Below are 26,306 nucleotides of genomic sequence, written 5' to 3' on the forward strand. Positions count from 1 at the left end.
TGAACATTTACCAAGAGTTGTTTGGAAAGTTCTCTTGTCTTCTTGAGTAAGAAAGTACTCACAGCCATAGTTGCAAGAACCCTCTTTTTTATTCTTCTCAGTAACTGGGACTGCTCAGTATCTGAAGCTCTCTTATCTGCCTAGACATTCTTTGATCCACCCACCTTAAACAGAACAGGAAAAAGGTTTTGTTTGGTTTTGTTTTTAAGTATTGTTACACCCTAAATGGAAAATTTTAGGTTGCGTATTAGACCAGACAAATTAAAAACATCTAAAAATAACACCTCAGAATGTGTTGTTTATAATTCAATGTGGACACCAGTAAAAAGTGAATTCAGTCTGGGTTTAAAAAAAGGTTTCACAAGACTTGTCTTGATGAGGAAACTCTTTTCTGGCAATTTGATGTTCTTCTTGTCAGGAGTTTAAAAAATGATATCACTCAGTTATTTTGATATTATAGTATTTTTTGGGAAGGAAGGATTTGGAAGTGACTTGTAGACAAAAAGAAACCGTATAAGAGATCACTTAAATTAATTTCCATCTGTATTATAATCATAAATGAAAGCAAAATGTGTCTCCTGAAGAAGTTATTGTGGTATGTCCAGCCAGTTTCCTTGGAATAGAATAAACTAGGAAAGGAATCAGAACTTTTAATCAGTTCTTGAGCATTTCCCCAATGTAGCTGTCTAGTGGTATATTCTTAATAGAGGAGTTATGAGAATTTTTGGAGCTACGTTGTACTGAAAATATGATTAAACTTAAGTACATAACAGTAAGGGAATTGAAACTGAATATGTACTAAGACTTCTGAAACCTAATCGGAGTTGAAATGAGGAAGAAAAATAAATTATTGTTACTAGGTGAGAACTCACATTGCCTTACTTTGAATTGGGGACATAAACTCTTGATACGATCTTCTTTGTATCACTTCAACAAATTAAAGAAATTCCCACCTTGATCACTCTTTGATTGACTGAAACCCAAGTTCAAGGTCATATAATGCTTGCAAATAATTGTTCTGGCCCAAAGTAAAGATTAGTAGAATAGGGCATGTCCAGGCTATGATGTTAGAAGCATACTCTGATGTGCCAATGTTATTTTTCATATGTAGCTGTAAGAAAAGGTTTTATCTCTGCACCGTAACCTGTGTGACTGTTTCCAATGGAAAGGAAGCCATGACCTAGTTGTTAGATGGATTTTGATCTCAATCCTGAAAAGGATCTTAGCTTTATTACATTTTAGTTTTTTGACTATAGGCAGGTTAACTTCTTTGAGACATAGTTTCTCATCTGTAAGATGGGTGTAATAATAACCTTTCATGGGATTTTTGTGAGGATTGAACGGAGAATATGTAAACCATCTGTTTAACAGAAGTCATTTCCCCATTGTCCTTTCCATCTCTGACTTTAAGAATTCTCACGGTTTGCCATTCACAGTACTTTCTCAGGATTCTCTGGGGTGTTTCTTCTGTCCTGATCTCTCATATCCTTCCATGGATGTCCTTTTTCAGCCCAATTCTTCCCTCCTCGATCTTGTACTCAATCTCAATACTATTTAAACTTCTCATCTTGATTTTTTCCATGCCACTTGACTTTCTTCTTTTTTCTTTTCTGCAACAAAATGACTTGTTTTATCCTTAGTACTTTATCATTCTGTAAGTATAATTCAGGTATGTATGTTGTAAAAATATTATGACAATACAAATACTTTTCAAAGGAAAAATCCATTCTTATGTTTCAGTTCCTGTCATATGTTTACATTTAAAAAATGCATTTTGTAAATAGCCGAGATGGAGATGTTGATGGAATAGTGTGGTGCAATGGATACAGTACAGGAAGGGGGAAGCCACTTCCTGTTCTGTTCTGGTGACTGTTGGTGGGTCCATTTACTTCTCAAGATCTCAATCTCTTCATCTCTAGAATGAAGCAGTTAAAGAGATTATTCCTGACATCCCTGAAAATAGTCGAAGAATTGGTATCTTTATAAAACAGGAATGTTTTTCCAGTACTGGCTAACCTGAAAGTGCAGCTAACCACAATATCATCATTCAATTTTCTCCCTCAGTTCCTCTGCACAAGTGCAGCAAATAAGCAGAAGATAGTACCCTGTAGGCACAGATAGGATTACTTTCTGCCAAATGGATAATTACATCTTGGCCATCTTCTACCAGGCCCTGCCACTTGGACATGTTGATCTTTAGCCACACTGATGCCTATGGATGGCTTCATGCCCTTGATTCCTCTTATGATAGATCTGTATCTAATCTATAACTGAGTTTGTAAAATGTCTGGATAGGGTTAAAGTTTAAACTTTGGCCCTGGAAGGCAACAAATAATGTTTTCTGTGCTGGAAACAGATTCCAAATATCTCTTTGCTGCACTGAGAAACAGCAACAGAATTTCATGAGTGTTGGTCCAATCTGATGAGTTTATCAGCTTTATGGGGGTGGGGTTGGGGAGGGAAGATCAGAAACACATTTAGAGAAATGTCCCTCTTTATCTGCTTCTCCATTTGGTTTCTTTTCAGGGTATGGTCAGATGCTTCCCTTCACCCTATTGAGAGTGAGCTGAAATGCCAACAGGGCAGAGGTTTCCATGGTAAGATGTTACCTATAACATCTATACAGTCTTACTGTATTTTCAGTGTTTGAGGAAAAGCTAATGGGAACTTTCCAGGGAAGATGGTGGGTGTTATTAACATGAAAATATGTATGAGAATTCTTAAATGAAGGCTTTATGGGATGAATTAGAGGCTAATAAGACCCTTGCTGATTGGTGGTGGGCAGAGTGTGGAGACCTGATGGGGTAGGGGAGAAAGGGTGGGGAAGAAAGACTTCTTTTGGACTCGGGGGACTCGGCCTAGAGTAAAGGCTGGAGGGGAGACTAAATAAAACAGGGGAAGTATGAGAGAAAACAAAGTGACTGAGGGTAGAGAACAGGTGGGAAGCCACTGGCCAGAGGAAGAATGGGGACCTGAAACTGGAGGTAAAAAATACTAGGAGTTATTAAAAAAAAATAAGTAATTTTTGAAGTAAGGGCCACACTGGGAAGAACCTGTTGAGTGCAAGGAAAGTGGACCCTTTGAATCCCAGGGATGAACTTGACTTTGAACCTGTGCCAGGCCAATCAGTGTAGTAGTTGTCTTGGTGCCCTCAGCCTCCAGGCCTCTAACCTTTGCAGCTAAGGCCACAGCTGCCCAGTTTGCCCAAGACTCTGGAGGTAAGCCTGTTGTTATAAAGAAACTAGAACCAAGAGTTCTGGTTCATTGTTGCATGGTGAACTGGTTTCTCAGCTCTGATGTGTAACTGGCCTTTTTGCCTTATTTCCTTTTGACTAAACCTTTGTTTAGATCCTGGGAACTACTTCTTTATCTCATGATAATATGGCTGACATTTGATTGAGCACCAGCTATTTGTACTGAGGCTGCTGTTTTGTTTTGTTTTGATTTGTTTTGTTTTGTTTTGTTTTCCCTTGCTCCAAATCATAATCAGAGCCAGGGTTCATTTGTATTATGCCACACTGCTTCTCTGCCCTGCTTCTATATTCAGTCTCTGCCTTGGTTCTCTGTCTGAAGCTCTGACTGTATAGGGACAGGCCACTTGCATGTTCTTCTGTTTTCAGTCCTGCTATTGAATACCCTCAGCACGTGTGCCTCTATCTGTTGTTGATGACACACAGCTTGTGGTCTGCCTGCTTTCTGGGTCTTGACAGTTTCACATTTACTGATCCTGCTGCTTAGAGGGAATGCTGCTGGTGGCCCCTGAGATCTCCTGTGGAGCCCTGACTGTATAGGGTTCTGTCCAACTTTGCTTACTCTGCAGTGTAGTTGAGTTGTGCAGGTATAGTCTCTGCAGAAAGGCTAGGAGCACAGTTCAGCCAGATAAGATGAGCACTCAGGGTGTGATGTTGGCTAGAGTGGGGGAGCCAACACTCAGTAGCCCCAGATAGAAATGGTTTTGCAGGTTTGATTTCTAGGTGTGCTGAGGAAGGACCTCTTTCCTTTTTAGAAGTGAATTGGGGTTACTAATTGGAATCTTCGGTGTGGCTGAAGGATTCTGCCAACCTTCATCCTTCATCTTGAGCAAGGCCTGCTTGGAGTTCAGCAGTGCCTGACAATGTGCTCTGACTTCCGACTTCCTGTTTTGGTTACAGCAGAGGTTCTCAACTTCACTATACATCAGAGTCACCTGCAGAGCTCCCAAGAACTGCTGAACTCTGTACTCTATCCTCAGAACTTCAGCTTCAGGTGCTCTGGAGTGACATGTAGGCATCCACAGTTTTATAAAAAGTGATCTGGTGATTATGATGCATAGCCAGCATTGCTTCCCACTCATGTGCAGGGTGGTTCTTGGGTTGAGTGTATCAACAGTGAGCAGGAGCAAAGCAGGGTGGCATGATATGAAAGGGAAATTGTTAATGCTGCTTTGCATTGTGAACCCTAGATATTGTGGACTATGTCTGATCAAAGGAGGAGGGCCATGTAGGTTCTTTAAATTGTCCAAGACTGCTAGAGGAAACGTACTGTGTACTTGACCGGTGCTATGGTCCAGAGGCTTAGAGAGGACACTGGAGCTAGGAGGCTTTTTTCTGGGACTGGAAGTTGTTCAGTGGCAGGGTGTTTGAAGGGCAAGTGTTTGGTGGGCAGGCTGACAATTCTGCATTCTATCTGAATGTGGCCAGCCCCCAAGTTGCCTTGAAGCTTTGAACTCCCCAAAGGTGTTAGACTCTAAGTAAATCAGTATTGCAAAAGCAGAAATGCTGAGGTAAGAGATAAATAGCCTGTTAAGAGGCCAACATTGATGGATCCTTATTTAAAATGTAGTGGTCTTTGTGTGATGGCTGTGATGGCCCACATTTAATCGCAAAGCAATAGAAAATCAAATATTTTTGATGATTTAAGATACTTACAGGGTCAGGAATTTTCTTAGCAGAAACGCATCTGTGATGTTACTTGATTTTACTCAGATTTTATGTTTTAACATTTTCACTTCCCATTTCTTAACTCTTATTTTTAAGCATGTAAGGCTGAAAAGGGTCAACCTTAGGTTAAGTGATATAATTTTTTAATCAAAGTTTGAAATAAACAAGACTTTTATGATTAAAAGATGGTAAATCCCTTATCACCATGGTTTTCATGTTAAACAAGGGGTCTCTGCCTGGATATCCAGAGCTCTTTGCCTATAATGGCAGGAGTGTGTGCTCATTCATCTTGTTGGGTCTTATTTGTAATTGAGGTAGTTGGAACTGGTGACCTATAACCATAGAGTAAAAGCTAACAACCATTGGACACTTACTCTCTGCCAGGCACTATGCTAAATTCTTTACATGGGTATTTCATTTGTTCCTTACTATGACTTTAGGATGTAAGAACTATTATTATCACCTCTTTTTTTAGAGATTAGGAGTTGAGGCTTAGAGGGTTAAGTAACTTTCTCAAGATCACACAGCTAGTAAGTGCTAGAACTAGAATTCTGATCCCAGACCCATGTTTATAATTACTAAGCTTATATGGTTTCCCTAATTTGTCACTTTGTCACTACTTCATGAAATGGGTTTTCCAAGGCCAGCTTTTGGTGAGCCTGTCCTCCTAGGCATATTGCCTTTTCCTCTGTGCTGAGATAAATGACTACACTTGGCTATGACTCTTTGGCCAATAGGCTAAGCTTATTCCCAAGTGTGAATAACTGAATAAAAGGGACTGAGGTTAGCTTTTCTTAAGAACAGGAATCTAAGACTATGAGGTGGAAGGAACACTACTGAATATAATCAATTTATTTTAAATAGCAATTTGATAGTACACCCATGTTCACAGTGGTATTATTCACAGTAGCCAGGTGATAGAAGGAACCCAAGTGTTTATTGATGGGTGAATGGATTAACAAAATATGGTATATACACAAAATGGAATATTGTTCAACCTTAAACAGGAAAGAAATTCTGACTTGGGCTACAGCATGAATAAACCTGAGGACATTATGCTACATGAAATAAACCAGTCACAAAAAGACAAATACTGTGTGACTCTGTTTATAGGAGATATCTAAAGTAGTTAGAGTCATAGGAACAGAAAGTAGAATAGTTGTTGCCAAGGGCTGGGGGAGGGGAAAGAGGGGAGGTGTTTAATGGGTACAGAGTTTCAGTTTTTCCAAGATGCAGTTCTAGAATTGGTTTGCACAGCAATGTAAATATACTTAACACTACTTAACTGTACTCTTAGAAATGGTTAAGATGGTAAATTTTATATTATGTATATTTTACCACAACAAACAAGTAGATAAGTAACATTCCCCAATAATGATCAATGTACTGAAAATGTAAGCCAAAACAACATTGTTACAGAACTCTAAAGGAATATTTACATTGTCTTTTTATGTAGGGGATTACAAACCTAGAAATTGTTATTTTTTTTAATGTTGTCATTACTCTGAGTTTATGGCACATTTATAGAAGCTAAAGGGGATGATAATTGTACCTACAACATAAGGAATATATGATACATATAAAGCAGTTAGTATAGTAATCACACAATCTTAATTATTATTGTTATTGCTCTCTGGAAAAAGAAAGTATTGGAGAAACTAAAAAAAAAAAAAAAAGCCATTTGCTAGTTCTTAGAAATACATGGTTTTTTCCAAATTAATGACACCTCACTGTGAACAACCATCAACTAGACTTCTTTTAGTTCTAAAGCTCTGCAAATCTTTGATTATTGTACAACTGTTATCTCTACCACTGACAGCATGGAATATTTCTGAGGAACTCCAGCTTTTTCATTACTATTCACACAGGCAGGATGGGAGTCTTTATGATGTTTGCAAAAGGTGGTATACCATTTTGATACTAGAGCAACTGGAGACAGGGACTATGAAGAATTTTTTAGGCTGCATTTTCCACATTTGGCTTTCCATGGAGGAGGCAGCACAAGGTGGGGAGGCCTAGGCTGTCCTTCCAGTTCTTACTGAATTGTGGGGCATTGTGCACACTTCAGCAATTTTCTGAGCAATTACCTTTTCTCATCTGTGAAAAGATAGGGCTGGACTAGTCGAATCTTGTGTCTCTTCTCATCCTGTCCCTACTCCTTCTTTATACTTACTCCTAGGGGTTTCTGGAGACTGTCCCTAGGGCCATAGTTATACCCTCAGGCTCAGATAATTAGAACGGGTTTGGCCTTAGAAAATTATACTTGGATGAGGAGAACCTGTTAATTGTGCTTTAAGATCTGTCTGTATTGGATACATGCCAATTAAAATATGAGCCCCAGAACTGCCTTTCTGGATAACTTAATACAGAATTATGCCATGCCTTCTGTACAGACTAGTGAGTAGAATGAGCCTTTCTAGATAAACAGCCACTTCTGTCCAAATCTAGGTGGAAATGTATATTGAGCTGTTCGCATCCTGGTAAATTGTAACAAGGGGGAACTGTCCCATGATTGTGTCTCAACATTCCTACAATATTAGTAGCTTCTTCTGGAATGTTTGCCTTGATGGACTTCATTCAGGGCTGAGTGTAAGATTTTTGAAATTTTGGGGGCGCCTGGGTGGCTCAGTCGGTTAAACGTCCGACTTTGGCTCAGGTCATGATCTCACAGTCCATGAGTTCGAGCCCCGCGTTGGGCTCTGTGCTGACAGCTCAGAGCCTGGAGCCTGCTTCGGATTCTGTGTCTCCCTCTCTCTCTGCTCCTCCCCTGCTCATGCTCTGTCTCTCTCTGTCTCAAAAATAAAACAAAAACATTAAAAAAAAAAGATTTTTGAAATTTTGTGTATGATTTAAAGCCACTGAGTAATAGATTAGGAAGAAGCTGTAAGAAACTGTCCAGTTAATCATGCCACAAAGGTGGGATGTTTTAGTTTAGTTCCCCCCAAAACAAGCCTGAGAGAAAACCTTGGGTGTAAGTAGTTTATTTGGGAAATGAATCTAAGAAGCATGAGTGAAGTAATGGAGAGAGAATAACAGGAAAGGGAAAAAGCCAGTACAAGGGTGTATTGCTGTGGGCAACAGGAGCCCAATTATACTGGTTTTCTGGGAAGCATCTGGGATGTCTCTGGAATTGTTTTTTGGAAGGCTGGAAAGCTGAGACATTTTTCCTATTTCCCATGCCCCAGTGGTTGAAGACTTTGAAGCCATCTTGAATATGGGCTGAATGGGCTCTTGCACCTTCAGAAGAGATCCTGAGGCAGGAAAACAAAAAATCTACCTGAGATTAATGGAACTTTATGTTCTTAAGCATTAGTTTCCTCATCTGTGAAATGAGGCTTTTGAAGTCTTTCTTGAAATGTTTTAAGGATGGACTGTATCATTGGGTAGAGCTCTTAGAATCCAAGTTTGACTTTATTAGAGCCTCAGAAAAACTTTGAATGAGTTTATCAGAAAACTTGTATAAGCTTTGTAGTCAAAGTCCCCAGTGAACTCATACTGATGTCAGTTCTGGAAGGGATTAATGGTCTTAATTGGTGATATAGAAGTAAGACTTTTCACCCACTCATCCAGGATGGATTTGGTTGATTCTGTAGAAGAACCAGATGATTTGTTTTTTTTCGTATTTTCATTCTCAGTTTCCTCAAGAATCTTGATTTTCACTGTTGATGATATCTCAGTGAGAAATATGACATGAAGAGTTGTCTTGAAGATATGGCTACAGGCCTCTTCTCATCTCCAAAATCATTGTCCCTATGGAGAGGAGACTGTACCTTAAGAAGATGCACCTGAATTTCTCTACTGAGTTTTTGGTTTTGTTTGTTGGGCGGTAACCATTGTTCTGTATTGGTGGGGAAAAGTCAGTCTCAGGGGCTGGTTGGGAATGAGCAAAGTTAATGTCTCTGTGGCCGTAAACCCCTTGCAGAAACATCACAGATATGGCCCTAGGAAGTCAGTGATTGATATGAAAACCCAAATTTAGTTTTAAGCCTGGAGTTCAACCATTTTTCCTGCATTGGGAGTTTTCATAATGGAGAAGAAATATGAGATGTTCTATTAAGGAACACCTTTGCATTATGCAACTCCTTTTGATCACAGTAAGTTTCTGAAGGACTAGGACTCCAAGAAGGAGGAGAAAAGTCACAGCTTTGCAAAGCCTGTGAATATGCTGCTGTGTGTATTCTTGGTGAGCTGTTCTGAAGATTGGTTTTTATTTTTTTATTCTTTGTTTTAAGATTAGTGGCTCAGAAAACTGAATCATAAAATAAAAGCCAAAGGATTTGGAAAAGACTACAAAATTCCTGAGTTTATGGAATGAAACATTTGGGTTTGCTTTGTCCACTTTGATCGGTGAATTTATACATTTTATATTATGATAACATATACTTATAACTGAAATCCCTCTATTGTTGGTTATCATATCTGAAATGCTCTCATAATAATCCCAAAATGTTCCCCTTTCACTAAAACAGCTTTTTTTAATATCACAATTATTGACAAACCAGGTTACTTTTTAAGAATCTACATACCCTATTATAGCAGAACAAACAATATTGTTAAAATCTTTGAGAGTCCAATTCCAAATCACTATGAAAGCTTCAATCTGTTCCCTGCATTTGTATGTTATTCACAGTGATCCTGCCAGTGTTTATCGCCCATTTATGAACTTGGTTATCATCATGGCATGTTAAAATTCAATGGTAACCTGAACTGTATTCTGGAGTGGAGAGAGCCATTGTTTTCCATAAATACACACTCGCTGACCTGGATTTGTTTTTAGTTTATGTCCATCATCTGCTTAAAGAAAAATAAAGAAAAGGCACTGAAGTCACAGAGGTAGGGGAAGCTTTGGTTGCCATGATGCGTAATGGTGTAAGGGAGTTTATTTCTGGTGACGATCTTGAGCTCTGGAGAGGAAGGCAGCATGGATTGAATGAAACCCTCGGGAAGGTTTGAGCACCTCCTATGAGTATAGCACTGTGATAGAGGATGGATAAGAAAGTACTAGAGATCTGTCTTCCATGACCTTAGAATCTGAGTGGGGAAAGGAACCATGCAGTTTAAGCCCCTATGCAGTGCTCTATGAAATTTAGTCTGAATGAGCAATGCATGTCTAGTGCCCTCGGAATTCAAAGACCAGAGACTCTTGCTGTGGGCTGCTGTACTTGAGCAGCACCATGAAGGGTAGAGTATACCTAAACACAGGTAGAAGACTAGAAAGCAAATTTTGGGGAATGAGTTGGAAAGAAGTGATGTGGTCTGGAATTTTAGCTAAATGAGTTCATGCCACTGATGATGCACACCAGAAGGAAAAACAAATCTTTGTGCATGGGATTGTTTCAAAGAAAAAAATAATCACCCTTCTTTCTTTTATAGGCTACTGGCATAATATCAGTATGACACAGAGGGTTTTTACTTATTCAGGTGTTTTGGTTACATTGGCCTCCTACAGATAAGGTGGGAGATTGGGCATATTGCTGTTTTTCTGACAAAAGCATTTTCCCCCATGGCTAGTTCTTCTTGAAATGATACTTATTTCTTATTTTTCCATGGCTGGAAAACTCCTACATGGATATGGGCTTCTTTGAGAATGACAGCAAGGTTATTTGGAGAGAAGTTGTTTGTGAGTTAAGAACTCTGTCCTTTTATTTTGATTTCCTTATGTAATATTTTTCTTTTGTTTCCTACATTTTTACTTATTCTTCCCTTTTGTTCTCTTGCTCTGCTTGGTAGTATAGGCTATCTTGGATTTTTGGCTTCTTTCATAATTTTATTTTTATGAGAATTATCTCAGAATTGCTTACAAATGGGACATAGATACACTTTCCTACCTTTCCCTTGTCAAGTCTGAAATTTCTGGTCCAATGCAAAAAGGTACAGCCACTCTGGAAGATAATTTGGTGGTTTCGTTAAGAACTGAATATATTCTTAACATAACAATTCAGCAGTCATGCTCCTTGGTGTTTACCCAACGGAGTTGACTTACGTCCACACAAAAATCTGCATGTGGACATTTATAGCAGCTTGATTCATAATTTCCCAAAGTTGGAAGCAACTAAGGTATCCTTTAGTAAATGAATGGATAAATAAACCGTGGCACATACAGACAATAGAATATAATTCAGCATTAAAAAGAATTAAATATCAAGCCATGAAAAGACATGGAGGAAACTGAAATTAATATAACTAAGCGAAAGAAGCCAATCTGAGAAGGCTACTTACTGTATGATTCCAACTGTATGGAATTCTGGAAAAGGCAAAAATATGAAGACAGTAAAAAGATCAGTAATTTCCATGCACTGAAGAAGGGGGAAGAAATGAATAGGCAGAGCACAGAGGATTTTTAGAGCAGTGAAAACACTCTGAATGATAAAACGATGATACGTGTCATTACACATTTTCCAGATCCATAGAATGTACAACACCAAGAGTGGACCACAATGTAAATCATGGATTTTGGATGATAATGATGTATCAACAGAGGTTCATCAGTTGTAACAGATGTGTACCATTTTAGAGGGGGATGTCCGTAATATGGAAAGCTGTGGATATGTGGGCATAGGGGGGAGGGGGGAATGGTGACTTTGTCTCCATTTTGCTGAAAGCCTAAAGTTGCTGCCCCAAATAAAGTTTTTAAATAGGAAAAAATCCAAGAATGCCACTGAATTGGAGAAATCTAGTAAATAGACTGCTGTATAAACTTTGAAAATCATGCTGTTATTCATATCTGCCTGTGATGCCTTTCCCAAATGTCTCATGGAATTTCTTAAATCATACTTTTACTTTCTAAACAAAGTTCTGGCTAGATGTTGTCTCAGCAACTGATTTTTTAAAATTTATTTTATTTCATTTATTTTAAGTTTATTTATTTAATCCAGGAGACAGAGAGTGTGGGTGGAATAGGGGCAGAGAGAGAGGGAAGAGAGAATCCCAAGAAGGCTCTGCACTCAGCACAGAGTTTGAAGTGGGGCTCAAACTCATGAACCGAGAGATCATGACCTGAGCTGAGATCAAGAGTCGGATGCTTTACTATCTTTACCCAGGGATGCTTTACCCAGGTGCTCCTGATTTTGTTTTTAAAGGAAGGGGATAGTAAAGATATTTTTTAAAAACTCCATTATAAAAGCAATATATTCTGTGCAGCTCAAAGAGTAATAGTAGTTCAGGAAGAGACACCCTGTCCCCTCATGAGTGACAAGTCTATAATTCACACTGCTACCTCTACTTTTTATTGGAAGGATGGTTGAAAAGTGTCTGTAGAGCATTGGATTTAATATTTGCAGTTAATAAATGTAATTTTGGTTTTTAACATCTGTAAAATGCAAAATGTAGTAGGTTTTAGGGTATAGATTAAATATTAGATATTGTTTACCTAGGATTGGCAAGCCAGATAGACATGTGATCAAGAGAGGGTACAGGGTACAAGTGTGCATGTGCAGTATGTGCATCTGTCCAAGGGTCCTCAAAGGAGGACCTTGGCTGCGAACCCACAGGGACACATATTGGGGGCTGGCCTGTGGGTGGGGATGGTGGGTGAAGGAGGGAGAGGAATGGGTCAGTTTGCAAGTTGGACTGAAAAGCCTTGTGGGACAATGACAGGCATGCTGAGCCTCTAGACTTAGACCCCTTAGAAGAAGCTCTGTGATAACCCCAGACCCAGAAACTGCACATTAGGGTGATAGGAGAAATGGGCAATTGATGTAGCCTCCCTGCCCTCCAGTTCCTTGCCTTTACCATGAAGAAGTTGAATTGAAGCAGTGAGTTTTCAAACTTTTCTTTTTTTAGGAATGTTTTTTTTTTGTTTGCAATTTCTTAAAATTTTTTATTTTTAAAAATTACATCCAAATTAGTTAGCATATAGTGCAACAATGATTTCAGGAGTAGATTCCTTAGTGCCCCTTACCCATTTAGCCCATCCCCCCTCCCACAACCCCTCCAGTAACCTTCAGTTTGTTCTCCATATTTATGTGTCTCTTCTGTTTTGCCCCCTCCTGGTTTTTGTATTATTTTTGTTTCCCTTCTCTTATGTTCATCTGTTTGTCTCATAAAGTCCTCATATGAGTGAAGTCATATGATTTTTATCTTTCTCTGACTGATTAATTTCACTTAACATAATACCCTCCAGTTCCATCCACGTAGTTGCAAATGGCAAGATTTCATTCTTTTTGATTGCCAAGTAATACTGAATTGTATATATATGCCACATCTTCTTTATCCGTTCATCTGATGGACATTTGGACTCTTTCCATACTTTGGCTATTGTTGATAGTGCTATTTTTTATTTCTTGTTTTTTTTTCAATATATGAAATTTATTGTCAAATTGGTTTCCATACAACACCCAGTGCTCATCCCAAAAGGTGCCCTCCTCAATACCCATCACCCACCCTCCCCTCCCTCACACTCCCCATCAACCCTCAGTTTGTTCTCAGTTTTTAAGAGTCTCTTATGCTTTGGCTCTCTCCCACTCTAACCTCTTTTCTTTTTTTTAATTTTTCCTTCCCCTCCCCCATGGGTTTCTGTTAAGTTTCTCAGGATCCACATAAGAGTGAAAACATATGGTATCTGTCTTTCTCTGTATGACTTATTTCACTTAGCATAACACTCTCCAGTTGCATCCATGTTGCTACAAAGGGCCATATTTCATTCTTTCTCGTTGCCATGTAGTACTCCACTGTGTATATAAACCAGAATTTCTTTATCCATTCATCACTTGATGGACATTTAGGCTCTTTCCACAATTTGGCTATTGTTGAAAGTGCTGCTATAAACTTTGGGGTACAAGTGCCCCTATGTGTCAGCACTCCTGTATCCCTTGGGTAAACTCCTAGCAGTGCTATTGCTGGGTCATAGGGTAGGTCTATTTTTAATTTTTTGAGGAACCTCCACACTGTTTTCCAGAGTGGCTGCACCAATTTGCATTCCCACCAACAGTGCAAGAGGGTTCCCGTTTCTCCACATCCTCTCCAGCATGTATAGTCTCCTGATTTGTTCATTTTGGCCACTCTGACTGGCGTGAGGTGATATCTGAGTGTGGTTTTGATTTGTATTTCCCTGATGAGGAGTGACGTTGAGCATCTTTTCATGTGCCTGTTGGCTATCTGGATGTCTTCTTGAGAGAAGTGTCTATTCATGTTTTCTGCCCATTTCTTCACTGGGTTATTTGTTTTTCGGGTGTGGAGTTTGGTGAGCTCTTTATAGATTCGGATACTAGCCCTTTGTCCGATATGTCATTTGCAAATATCTTTTTCCATTCTGTTGGTTGCCTTTTAGTTTTGTTGGTTGTTTCCTTTGCTGTGCAGAAGCTTTTTATCTTCGTGAGGTCCCAATAGTTCAGTTTTGCTTTTAATTCCCTTGCCTTTGGGGATGTGTCAAGTATGAAATTGCTACGACTGAGGTCAGAGAGGTCTTTTCCTGCTTTCTCCTGTAGGGTTTTGATGGTTTCCTGTCTCACATTCAGGTCCTTTATCCATTTTGAGTTTGTTTTTGTGAATGGTGTGAGAAAGTGGTCTAGTTTCATCCTTCTGCATGTTGCTGTCCAGTTCTCCCAGCACCATTTGTTAAAGAGACTGTCTTTTTTCCATTGGATATTCTTTCCTGCTTTGTCAAAGATTAGTTGGCTATACGTATTCCATTGGCCATACATATTCTATTCCATTGGTCTGTGTGTCTGTTTTTGTGCCAATACCATGCTGTCTTGATGATGACAGCTTTGTAGTAGAGGCAAAAGTCTGGGATTGTGATGCCTCCTGCTTTGGTCTTCTTCTTCAAAATTACTTTGGCTATTCGGGGCCTTTTGTGGTTCCATAAGAATTTTAGGATTGCTTGTTCTCGTTTCGAGAAGAATGCTGGTGCAATTTTGATTGGGATTGCATTGAATGTGTAGATAGCATTGGGTACTATTGACATTTTGACAATATTTATTCTTCCAACCCATGAGCATGGAATATTTTTCCATTTCTTTATATCTTCTTCAATTTCCTTCATAAGCTTTCTATAGTTTTCAGCATACAGATCTTTTACATATTTGGTTAGGTTTATTCCTAGGTATTTTATGCTTCTTGGTGCAATTGTGAATGGGATCAGTTTCTTTATTTGTCTTTCTGTTGCTTCATTATTAGTGTATAAGAGTGCAACTGATTTCTGTCCATTGATTTTGTATCCTGCGACTTTGCTGAATTCATGTATCAGTTCTAGCAGACTTTTGGTGGAGTCTATCGGGTTTTCCATGTATAATATCATGTCATCTGCAAAAAGTGAAAGCTTAACTTCATCTTTGCCAATTTTGATGCCTTTGATTTCCTTTTGTTGTCTGATTGTTGATGCTAGAACTTCCAACACTATGTTAAACAACAGCGGTGAGAGTGGACATCCCTGTCGTGTTCCTGATCTCAGGGAAATTGCTCTCAGTTTTTCCCCATTGAGGATGATGTTAGCTGTGGGCTTTTCATAAATGGCTTTTATGATGTTTAAGTATGTTCCTTCTATCCCTACTTTCTCAAGGGTTTTTATTAAGAAACGTTGCTGAATTTTGTCAGATGCCTTTTCTGCATCGATGGACAGGATCCTATGGTTCTTATCTTTTCTTTTATTAATGTGATGTATCACGTTGATTGATTTGAGAATGTTCAACCAGCCCTGCATCCCAGGAATGAATCCCACTTGATCATGTTGAATAATTCTTTTTATATACTGTTGAATTTGATTTGCTAGTATCTTATTGAGAATTTTTGCATCCATATTCATCAGGGATATTGGCCTATAGTTCTCTTTTTTTACTGGGTCTCTGGTTTAGGAATCAAAGTAATACTGGCTTCATAGAATGAGTCTGGAAGTTTTCCTTCCCTTTCTATTTTTTGGAATAGCTTGAGAAGGATAGATATTATCTCTGCTTTAAACGTCTGGTAGAACTCCCCTGGGAAGCCATCTGGTCCTGGACTCTTATTTGTTGGGAGATTTTTAATAACTGATTCAATTTCTTCACTGGTTATGGGTCTGTTCAAGCTTTCTATTTCCTCCTGATTGAGTTTTGGAAGTGTGTGGGTGTTTAGGAATTTGTCCATTTCTTCCAGGTTGTCCAGTTTGTTGGCATATAATTTTTCATAGTATTCCCTGATAATTGCTTGTATCTCTGAGGGATTGGTTGTAATAATTCCATTTTCATTCATGATTTTATCTATTTGGGCCATCTCCCTTTTCTTTTTGAGAAGCCTGGCTAGAGGTTTATCAATTTTGTTTATTTTGTCAAAAAACCAACTCTTGGTTTCATTGATCTGCTCTACAGTTTTTTTTAGATTCTATATTGTTTATTTCTGCTCTGATCTTTATTATTTCTCTTCTTCTGCTGGGTTTAGGCTGTCTTTGCTGTTCTGCTTCTATTTCCTTTAGGTGTGCTGTTAGATTTTGTATTTGGGATTTTTCTTGTTTCTTGAGATAGGCCTGGATTGCAATGTATTTTCCTTTCAGGACTGCCTTTGCTGCATCCCAAAGCGTTTGGGTTGTATTTTCCTTTCCGTTTGTTTCCATTTATTTTTTAATTTCTGCTCTAATTGCCTGGTTGACCCATTCATTCTTTAGTAGGGTGTTCTTTAACCTCCATGCTTTTGGAGGTTTTCCAGACTTTTCCCTGTGGTTGATTTCAAGCTTCATAGCATTGTGGTCCGAAAGTATGCATGGTATGATCTCAATTCTTGTATACTTATGAAGGGCTGTTTTGTGACCCAGTATGTGATCTATCTTGGAGAATGTTCCATGTGCACTCGAGAAGAAAGTATATTCTGTTGCTTTGGGATGCAGAGTTCTCAATATATCTGTCAAGTCCATTTGATCCAATGTATCATTCAGGGCCCTTGTTTCTCTAGTGACCGTGTGTCTAGATGATCTATCCATTTCTGTAAGTGGAGTGTTAAAGTCCCCTGCAACTACCATATTCTTTTCAATAAGGTTGCTTGTGTTTGTGAGTAATTGTTTTATATATTTGGGGGCTCCCATATTCGGCGCATAGACATTTATAATTGTTAGTTCTTCTTGATGGATAGACCCTGTAATTATTATATAATGCCCTTCTACATCTCTTGTTACAGCCTTTAATTTAAAGTCTAGCTTGTCTGATATAAGTATGGCTACTCCAGCTTTCTTTTGACTTCCAGTGGCATGATAAATAGTTCTCCATGCCCTCACTTTCAATCTGAAGGTGTCCTCTGGTCTAAAATGAGTCTCTTGTAGACAGCAAATAGATAGGTCTTGTTTTTTATCCATTCTGATACCCTATGTCTTTTGGTTGGCACATTGAGTCCATTTACGTTCAGTGTTATTATAGAAAGATATGGGTTTAGAGTCATTGTGATGTCTGTAGGTTTCATGCTTGTAGTGATGTCTCTGGTACTTTGTCTCACAGGATCCCCCTTAGGATCTCTTGTAGGGCTGGTTTAGTGGTGACGAATTCCTTCGGTTTTTGTTTGTTTGGGAAGACCTTTATCTCTCCTTCTATTCTAAATGACAGACTTGCTGGATAAAGGATTCTCGGCTGCATATTTTTCTGTTCATCACATTGAAGATTTCCTGCCATTCCTTTCTGGCCTGCCAAGTTTCAGTAGAGAGATCGGTCACGAGTCTTATAGGTCTCCCTTTATATGTTAGAGCACGTTTATCCCTAGCTGCTTTCAGAATTTTCTCTTTATCCTTGTATTTTGCCAGTTGCACTATGGTATGTTGTGCAGAAGGTCGATTCAAGTTACGTCTGAAGGGAGTTCTCTGTGCCTCTTGGATTTCAATGCCTTTTTCCTTCCCCAGATCCGGGAAGTTCTCAGCTATGATTTCTTCAAGTAAACCTTCAGCACCTTTCCCTCTCTCTTCCTCCTCTGGAATACCAATTATGCGTAGATTATTTCTCTTTAGTGCATCACTTAGTTCTCTAATTTTCCCCTCATACTTCTGGATTTTTTTTATCTTTTTCTCAGCTTCCTCTTTTTCCATAATTTTATCTTCTAGTTCACCTATTCTCTCCCCTGCCTCTTTAATCCGAGCCGTGGTCGTCTCCATTTTATTTTGCAGTTCATTTATAGCATTTTTTTTTAGCTCCTCCTGGCTGTTCCTTAGTCCCTTGATCTCTGTAGCAATAGATTCTCTGCTGTCCTCTATACTGTTTTCAAGCCCAGCAATTAATTTTATGACTATTATTCTAAATTCACTTTCTGTTATATTGTTTAAATCCTTTTTGATCAGTTGGTTAGCTGTTGTTATTTCCTGGAGATTCTTTTGAGGGGAATTCTTCCGTTTCATCATTTTGTATAGAACTGCAGGGCACTTCCCCTGTGCTGTCTTGAATAACTTGCGTTGGTGGTGGGGGGGGGGTCGCAGTCAGACCTGATGTCTGCCCCCAGCCCACCGCTGGGGCCACAGTCAGACTGGTGTGTACCTTCTCTTCCCTTCTCCTAGGGGCGGGATTCACTGTAGGGTAGTGTGGCCCATCTGGGCTACTTGCACACTGCCAGGCTTGTGGTGCTGGGGATCTGGCGTATTAGCTGGGGTGGATTGGCAAGGTGCACAGGGGCGGCATGGGCAGGCTCAGCTTGCTAATCCTTCAGTGATCTGTTTCGGGAGGGGCCCTGTGGCACCGGGAGGGAGTCAGACCTGCTGCCAGAGGGATGGATCCGCAGAAGCACAGTGTTGGGTGTTTGCGTGGTGCAAGCAAGTTCCCTGGCAGGAACTGGTTCCCTTTGGGATTTTGGCTGGGGGATGAGCGAGGGAGATGGTACTGGCGAGCACCTTTGTTCCCTGCCAAGCTGAGCTCTGTCGTCCGGGGCTCAACAACTCTCCCTCCTGTTGTCCTCCAGCCCTCCCGCTCTCCGAGCAGAGCTGTACTTATAACCTTCCAAATGTTAAGTCCCGCTTGCTGTCAGAACACACTCCGTCTGGCCCCTCTGCTTTTGCAGGCCAGACTCGGGGGCTCTGCTTGGCCGGTGGGCTGCCCCTCCGCCCCGGCACCCTCCCGCCAGTCCGTGTAGCGCGCACTGCCTCTCCGCCCTTCCTACCCTCTTCCGTGGGCCTCTCGTCTGCGCTTGGCTCCAGAGAATCCGTTCTGCTAGTCTTCTGGCAGTTTTCTGGGTTATTTAGGCAGGTGTAGGTGGAATCTAAGTGATCAGCAGGACGCGGTGAGCCCAGAGTCCTCCTATGCCACCATCTTCCTCCAGGACCAATAGTGCTGCTATAAACCTGGGGGTGCATGTGTCCCTTCGAAACAGCACACTTGTATCCCATGGATAAATGCCTAGTAGTGCAATTGGTGGGTTGTAGGGTAGTTCTAGTTTTAGTTTTTTGAGGAACCTCCATACTGTTTTCCAGAGTGGTTGCACCAGCTTGCCTTCCCACCAGCAATGCAAAAGAGATCCTCTTTCTCCTCATCCTCGTCAACATCTGTTGTTGCCTGAGTTGTTCATGTTCGCCATTCTGACAGGTGTAAGGTGGTATCTCATGGTGGTTTAGATTTGTATTTTCCTGGTGATGAATAATGTGGAGCATTTTTTCATGTGTCAGTTGGCCATCTGGATGTCTTCTTTGGAGAAGTGTCTATTCATGTCTTTTGCCCATTTCTTCAGTGGATTATTTGTTTTTTGGGTGTTGAGTTTGATGAGTTCTTTATAGATTTTGGATACTAACCCTTTATCTGATATGTCATTTGCAAATATCTTCTCCCATTCTGTCGGTTGCCTTTTAGTTTTGCCAATTTTTTCCTTCGCTGAGCAGAAGCTTTTTATTTTGATGAGGTCCCAATAGTTCATTTTTGCTTTTGTTTCCCTTGCCTCTGGAGATGTGTTGAGTAAGAAGTTGCTGCAGCCAAGATCAAAAAGTTTTTTGTCTGCTTTCTCCTTGAGGATTTTGATGGCTTCCTGTCTTACATTGAGGTCTTTCATCCATTTTGAGTTTATTTTTGTGTATGGTGTAAGACAGTGGTCCAAGTTCATTCTTCTGCATGTCGCTGTCCAGTTTTCCCAGCACCACTTGCTGAAGAGACTGTCTATTCCATTGGATATTCTTTCCTGCTTTGTCAAAGATTAGTTGGCCATATGTTTGTAGGTCCATTTCTGGGTTCTCTATTCTGTTCCATGTTTGTAATTTTTAAATAAAATATAAAATATTAATTTAAAGGTGGAAAAAACAGAACATTAACAGTACCCCAGAAGTTTCCTCTAGTTTCCATCTTGATTATTGATTACAACCTTCTCTCATCCCACAAAGGAAACATTCTTCAGGCTTTTGTGAAAATCATATACTTGCTTTCCTTCCTAGTTTTGTTGCCTATATGTGCATCTCTAAATAACATAGTTTAATGTTGCCTATTTTTAGGTTTATATAAATAGAATAACTCTGCTTTCTTTTGTGTCTTTCTTTTTACATAAGATATTATGTTTGCAATATTCATCTATGTTGTGACACAAACCTCTGGTTTATTAATTTCTACTGTGATACAGTTTCCCATTGTATGAATTCACCACAATGTATAGATCCATTGTATTAAGGATGGACATTGGGTTGCTTCTGGTTTGGAACCATTATGGACAACAGTGCTGTGATTCATATACAATCAATCTTGGACACATATGTACAAATTACTCCAGGATACATATCTAGGAGCAGAATTGCTGGTTGCAGCGCATGCACACCTCAAACTGTTGTCCACTCTTGTTATAGTAATTCTTTTCCTCCATAAACAAAACCTGATACCAGGAAATAGAGTAGATGACAGAGCTGCTCTGTTTGAAACAGAGGTGGTATTCCTAGTGTTGACTTGCTTTGTTTGCTCTCTTGGTGCTTTTTGGTGGGTCTAACACACCTGTTCTCCAACATTCTGTTAGCTTCTCTCTTCTCTATGTTGCTTTGGAAGATAATGGGTTCCAGTAATTTTCCATTTCAAGGGCAAAAAGAGATCTTGACCTTCCGACCCCCAAACAGCATCTCTACTTAGGATTACTTTCATTAGGAAACCCAAGATTCTACTTTTAAAGTAGGTATTTCCTTAGACCCTCCCTAAGGAAATTCCTATTCCATGAAGAGCTAGAAAAAATTTTTAAAAATGCACACTCCCTCTTGGGCCTATCTATCCTCATTATGATTCTGAATTAGCTTGACTTGAATCTTGGCTAGAAGTAGAAAAATTATATCCAATAGTTATGTTTAAAAAAATAGCTGAAAGCAATTGGATGAAAATATTCAAGCAGTTTAAAGTGAGAGAGGATGAATCAAACTATTGAGTATTGCTGGAGGTATAAGGAGAATATTTGTACAGCATCTGGTATACTTGGATGTCACTTGTCTTGTCATGAAACTGTGGTGGTGGTTTAAGGTTTAGAGGGAATTCATGCTGTTAAGAATTATTATTCCAATCAAAATGACAAAATATCGAAATGGAGACTTTCCCCCATGTTGTCCTTTGCCAAAAAGCATAACAGTAAAGCAGGATTGATGCTGGAGCAGTCTGGGCAGTAGACAGGCCAATGCATGTAATGCATATCATTAAAAATAGTTAGCACAAAGAAATGGTTGTTATTGTGCTTCGTCCAAGTCGGACTTAGTAGCTAATTAAGTATAAGCTCCTTTTTTATTCCCATGGCCATATGCAGTTTTTGAATTCTTACAACACAAACTGTTTTAAAGAAGAAGTTAAATACAGAATGCATTGAGTTTGGTAGAAAAAGTTTAAAGGTCTGCATTTTCCCACCAAAGCTATTTAATATCAGCTGCAGAGTGGGTGTGTGTGTGTGTGGAAAGGTTGTGACCTCCCTTATTTTTACAACCATTGCCATGATTTCATAATACTGGCAGCAGTCACCCAGAGTGAAGAAGTAGACTTTATTACAGTAATTATATGCCAGAATGTGGGTATTAAAACAGAAAACTTTTCTACTGATAATAAATGTCAAGGGAAAAATGACTCTACCCAACAAATAGCCTTTCATCAGTGTTTTTAATATATTAATGGCCTCAGTGAAGAGCAAGATGTGTCCATAAGGTAGAAGCTCAGACTCTATATAGCCTTTTTGCCTCATTTGCAGAATGGTAAGTAGGGCAGTTGAAGAATAGAAGCATGTCTTAGCAAGTTGGGTTTATTTTTCTCTGTGGCATAAAGTCACATATATTTTCACTTGAGCAGATATACCTTTTTTTTTTTTTTTTTTTTTTTTTGCAGAGAGGTTAATTGTGACCATAACTGAGTTATTCTATTGTTTCTGGATCACTTCACTGCTTTTCTCTGATTTTTTTGGGGGGATTTTGGGAGCTGGGAGAAGTAAAGCAGCATGAGAATTTTATCTTGAAATATGTTAGTTTTCTGACTATTAAAAAGAAAAAGCTCAAATAAGGACAGTAAAAGACACAAATAAGTACCAGAAAGTGTAACTTTTTAAAATAGACATATTCTGAGCTATAGGCTTACAGGTACTAAATTATACTCATCAAGTATTAATTGTGGGATTTATCAGTACATCTCTGAAATAATAAATGTGGTCTAAATTTTGAACATTTACATCAGGAAAACATTTAATTCACTATGCAATTTGAATTTAGTGACAGGTTGATTCATCCCAAGAAATGCTAAAATTATAGACCTTTTTATTTTTGATTTCAGCAGACTTTGAAGTATACACCTGGACTTCTCTCCAAAGTGACCTGTTAGTATGCAGAAACTCAGTAGCAAAAATCAGAGCAAGATTTGGGTTCCCATTCTTCATTATATACAAATCTAGAGAACACACTTTTTCTTTTTGGATGTTTGGCTAGTTGCTAAAGCCATCCACATGATTTGAAGGTGACCTTAGACTTTTCACTGAAATCCAGTGTTTTACTCCTACATACAATTAGTGCTTAACAGATGCTTGGATAATGAAATTGATTTTCAGTTTAGGGCCTGCTCTGCTTTGTCACATAAAGGACTTGGGTTCAGAATCTCCTGAAGTGAGTTGACTAGTGATGGTGACCCAGCCAGCATCTCAGAGGAGACTTGCTCTGGAAGGCATCAATCACTGATTCATAACAGCCTTAGGTGCTTGCCACTCCCACTCAGTTTCATTGCTCAAAATCCAGACCAGTCCTCAGGACATGACACTGATTGCTCTTCTGTGTTTTCTCTGTTCTCTGCAGTGGGTTTGTCTTTAACAATGAGCCATTCATGGGCACCCAGGGAGCTACCCAGGACCAGGGAGACGGCTGCAGGCCCTGCAGGCAGCTGGCTATGCTCCAGTCTAGATATTCTTGGGAATGTGGAATTATTTGAATCAAAGGGAAATAAATCTTTTGCAAATGTTAATACAAATGACTCTGGGAAGGGCTTGGTGCTAAAAGAGAGACTGAGAATTCTTGGTGCCTACAGAGTTATTTTTTGGCAGGGATTAATACTTGGTTGCCATGGGAATGATGAAGACAAAATAGTAGTCATATTTTTAATGGTTGTTCTTACTGTGTCATCTTCAACTGCCCTAGGTTGAAAAAACTTTTGTTTGAATCATTTGACTACTCTTGTCTCATGTTCTGTTTCTTTTTCTCTTATATTTAAGTTTGCAAACATACCTCTCTAAATCAGTTTGTGAATCAGTTTTATCATATTTTCTTTGAGTATAAAGGAACAATTACTTTTAAAGTTTATACTTTAATTCTATGCTTTCTCTGTCACAGGTTTAAATTAGAAGCGGTATACCCTGGGAATCTGAAATTCTGTGCACTTTTTTGATGGGATGGGGAGAGAAACTGTACAGTATGGGGCACAGTCCAGTGGGCCTGTGCCGAGTCTCCCCTTCACCACATCTAGCTAATGCCGCTTTAGGGTGATTAGTAAACATCCCTGAACTAGGTTTCTCCATTTGTAAAATGAGGCTAATTAAATGACCACTGAGGTGCTATGAACCCTACAGAAAATGTATGTCCTATTACAGGGATGATGAATACCCAGCAAATATGAGGCCAATTCTCATTCTGTGTCCTTAACAGAAATCACACACAACTCAGTCCTTTTCCTTAAGCTACAGACTCCTTCTCAACATAATGCTCCAGGTAGCCACTTTCAACCTATAAGAGTTAGCATGTGAGATTTGTCAAATCACAATCCTTGGGACTTGAAAGGCACTCAGTAGGTGGTAGTTCTTAATTATTGCTATTCTTGCTAGTATTAACAGGAAGCTGTAGATAGAATAACAGGAGACACAGGAAGCTGTTTTTTGCTTTTGCCATTATAATTCAGTTTGTATCTAGAATTTTGAAGCTTATGTGCAGCAGTGGATATAGCTGATCACTTGCCTGACTTGGGAATACTGGTCTCTCATCTTCGTACATCTCTATGGTCCCTTACTCCACTTTCTTTGTTGGTTCCTTCTCCTCTCACTGACCTCCAAACATTGGAGTGTCTCAGGGTTCTTTTCTTTTATTTTTTAACTTACCTTTACTAGGTGACCTCATTTGGTCTCATGGCTTTTAATACCATCCATATGCTAACAATACCAACATTCATATCTCCAGACTGGATCTCTGTCCTGAATCCTGTTGTATATTCAGTTGCATTCTTGGGATACATCTCTAATACCATGTGTCTGTAACAGAATGTGTCTATTAATTGGATATCTAACATAGGCATCTTCAGCTCAACCATTTAGGGTTAAACCCCTGATTTATAACCTCTTCACCTGCAACCCAAATCTGCTCCTCCCATATTCTTCTTCATTCTTGCAAATGGCAATTCCACCCCTTAGTCGCTCAAGTGGAAAACCTTGATGTCATCAATTCTTCTCTTTTCTTCACACCCCATGTCCAATTCACCAAAAAATCCTTTGGGTTCTGCCTCCAAGAATATTACTACTTCTTTCCACTTCTACCACTGCTATCATAATCCAAGCCACCATCATCTCTCATCTGTATTATTGAAATAGCCAGTAATAGGCTAAACTTGTTTTTCAGCACACAGGCAGTGTGATTCCTTATGTGGAAATGAGAACATGTTACTCCTCTGTTCCATACCGCCCATTGCCTTTCCATTTCACCTTGAGTAGAAGTCCCAGCCCCTACAATGCATTGTAAGACTCCACACAGTTGACTTCAGCCACCTTTGAGACATCATTTTCTTTTTCCTTCCACTGTCTCCTTGACTTGTTCTGCTCTAGCCACACTGGCCTTCTTGCCGTTCCAAGAATATGCTACTCCTGATTCAGGCCTTTACCCTTGTTGGCTTTCTTTAGAAAGCACTTCCTCCAGGTGTACAGAAAGCTTGCTTTCTCATTTCTTTTGTTTCTGTTTATCAGCAAGGCCATCTTAAATATAATACATAGCACCCAACCCTCCCTACCTCTTCTGCCTGGCACCCATTCTCCTACCTCCCTTGCTTTCTATTTCCTCCATGGCACGTATCAACATCTAACATATTATGGCTTTACTTGTTTGTTTATTAGAATGTAAGATTTAAGAGGGCAGGAACTTTGTTCTCTGTTGTATCTCCGGCACCTGAAAAATTCTAGGTACATGATAAGCAGGTTTTTTTTTTTTTGTCAATCTATTAAATGAATGAAACAAATGGATCTAAAGCATGAGTTTTTCTGCAGTATGAATAAAATAGTTGTCTACAGGGCCACGTAGAATTTATACAACTTGCTACATTTGATTAAGTTTTAGTAATCTTATTATCTCAGTATATTTAATACTGAGAGAAGAAAATCAACACAACCACTGTAACTGAGGATAAAAATATATTTGTTTACTGTAATTTTTCAGTGCCCGAATTTGTTTATTTTGGTAAATAGAGATGGAATACAACATGGGAAAGTGTTGATCTCATAATTGATCTCTTTGAGGCTGACCAACTTTGGGTGGCTGTAAAACATATTTAAAATTGCCTGGATGCCCCCTGACCATGTTTGCCCTGGGCTGGGGTTAACTAGTGACTCCTGAGTTTCTACAAGGGAGTGCTAACCTCGTTGGGAAGGAGATGTGGGTCTTTAAACCTTATTGTGTGAAAAATATCAGTTGTCCATCTCATAGAATGAAAGAGTGGGTGAAGGCTGTTGAATGAGATTTGGGATAGGGAAGGGAAGGTATCAAACCTCTCTCTCTGAGAAGCATAAACATAGGGGATTTGGTCCTACTAAGTAACCATATGACCTCAAAGTAGTCATTTCATTTCTTTGGGCCTCAGTTTCCTCACCAGAGAAGTGAGGAATTTAGCATACATTATTTATCAAGTTAATTCCAACCCTGTCTTTGGGTGGTACCATGGAAGTTTCAGATTCAGACTCTCAGATGTAATTTCCATTTAAATTGGAAATCTTTCTGAGGTCCAGTTTATTTTCTATAAAATAAAGAAGTTTGGTTAAAACAGACTGTCAGATTTTTCCCAAGTCTAGCATTCTTTGCTCCCATTG

The 26,306-nt window shown here is 39.3% G+C and overlaps 1 protein-coding gene across 1 annotated transcript in view; it reads left to right on the top strand.

Annotated features, from left to right (window-relative positions):
* The first annotated feature begins 2,490 nt into the window (after positions 1-2,490).
* ANKRD55 (ankyrin repeat domain 55) overlaps positions 2,491-26,306 on the top strand; it is a 514,150-nt gene continuing 490,334 nt past the window's right edge. The window contains exon 1 of the mRNA XM_053907354.1: positions 2,491-2,597. The gene's annotated coding sequence lies outside the window, so the exon portion shown is untranslated. The remainder of the gene's footprint in view (positions 2,598-26,306) is intronic.

The sequence above is a fragment of the Panthera pardus genome, unplaced genomic scaffold, assembly GCF_024362965.1.
Source record: "Panthera pardus isolate Hobbes unplaced genomic scaffold, ASM2436296v1 HiC_scaffold_2, whole genome shotgun sequence".
NCBI classification, from domain to species: Eukaryota; Metazoa; Chordata; class Mammalia; order Carnivora; family Felidae; genus Panthera; species Panthera pardus.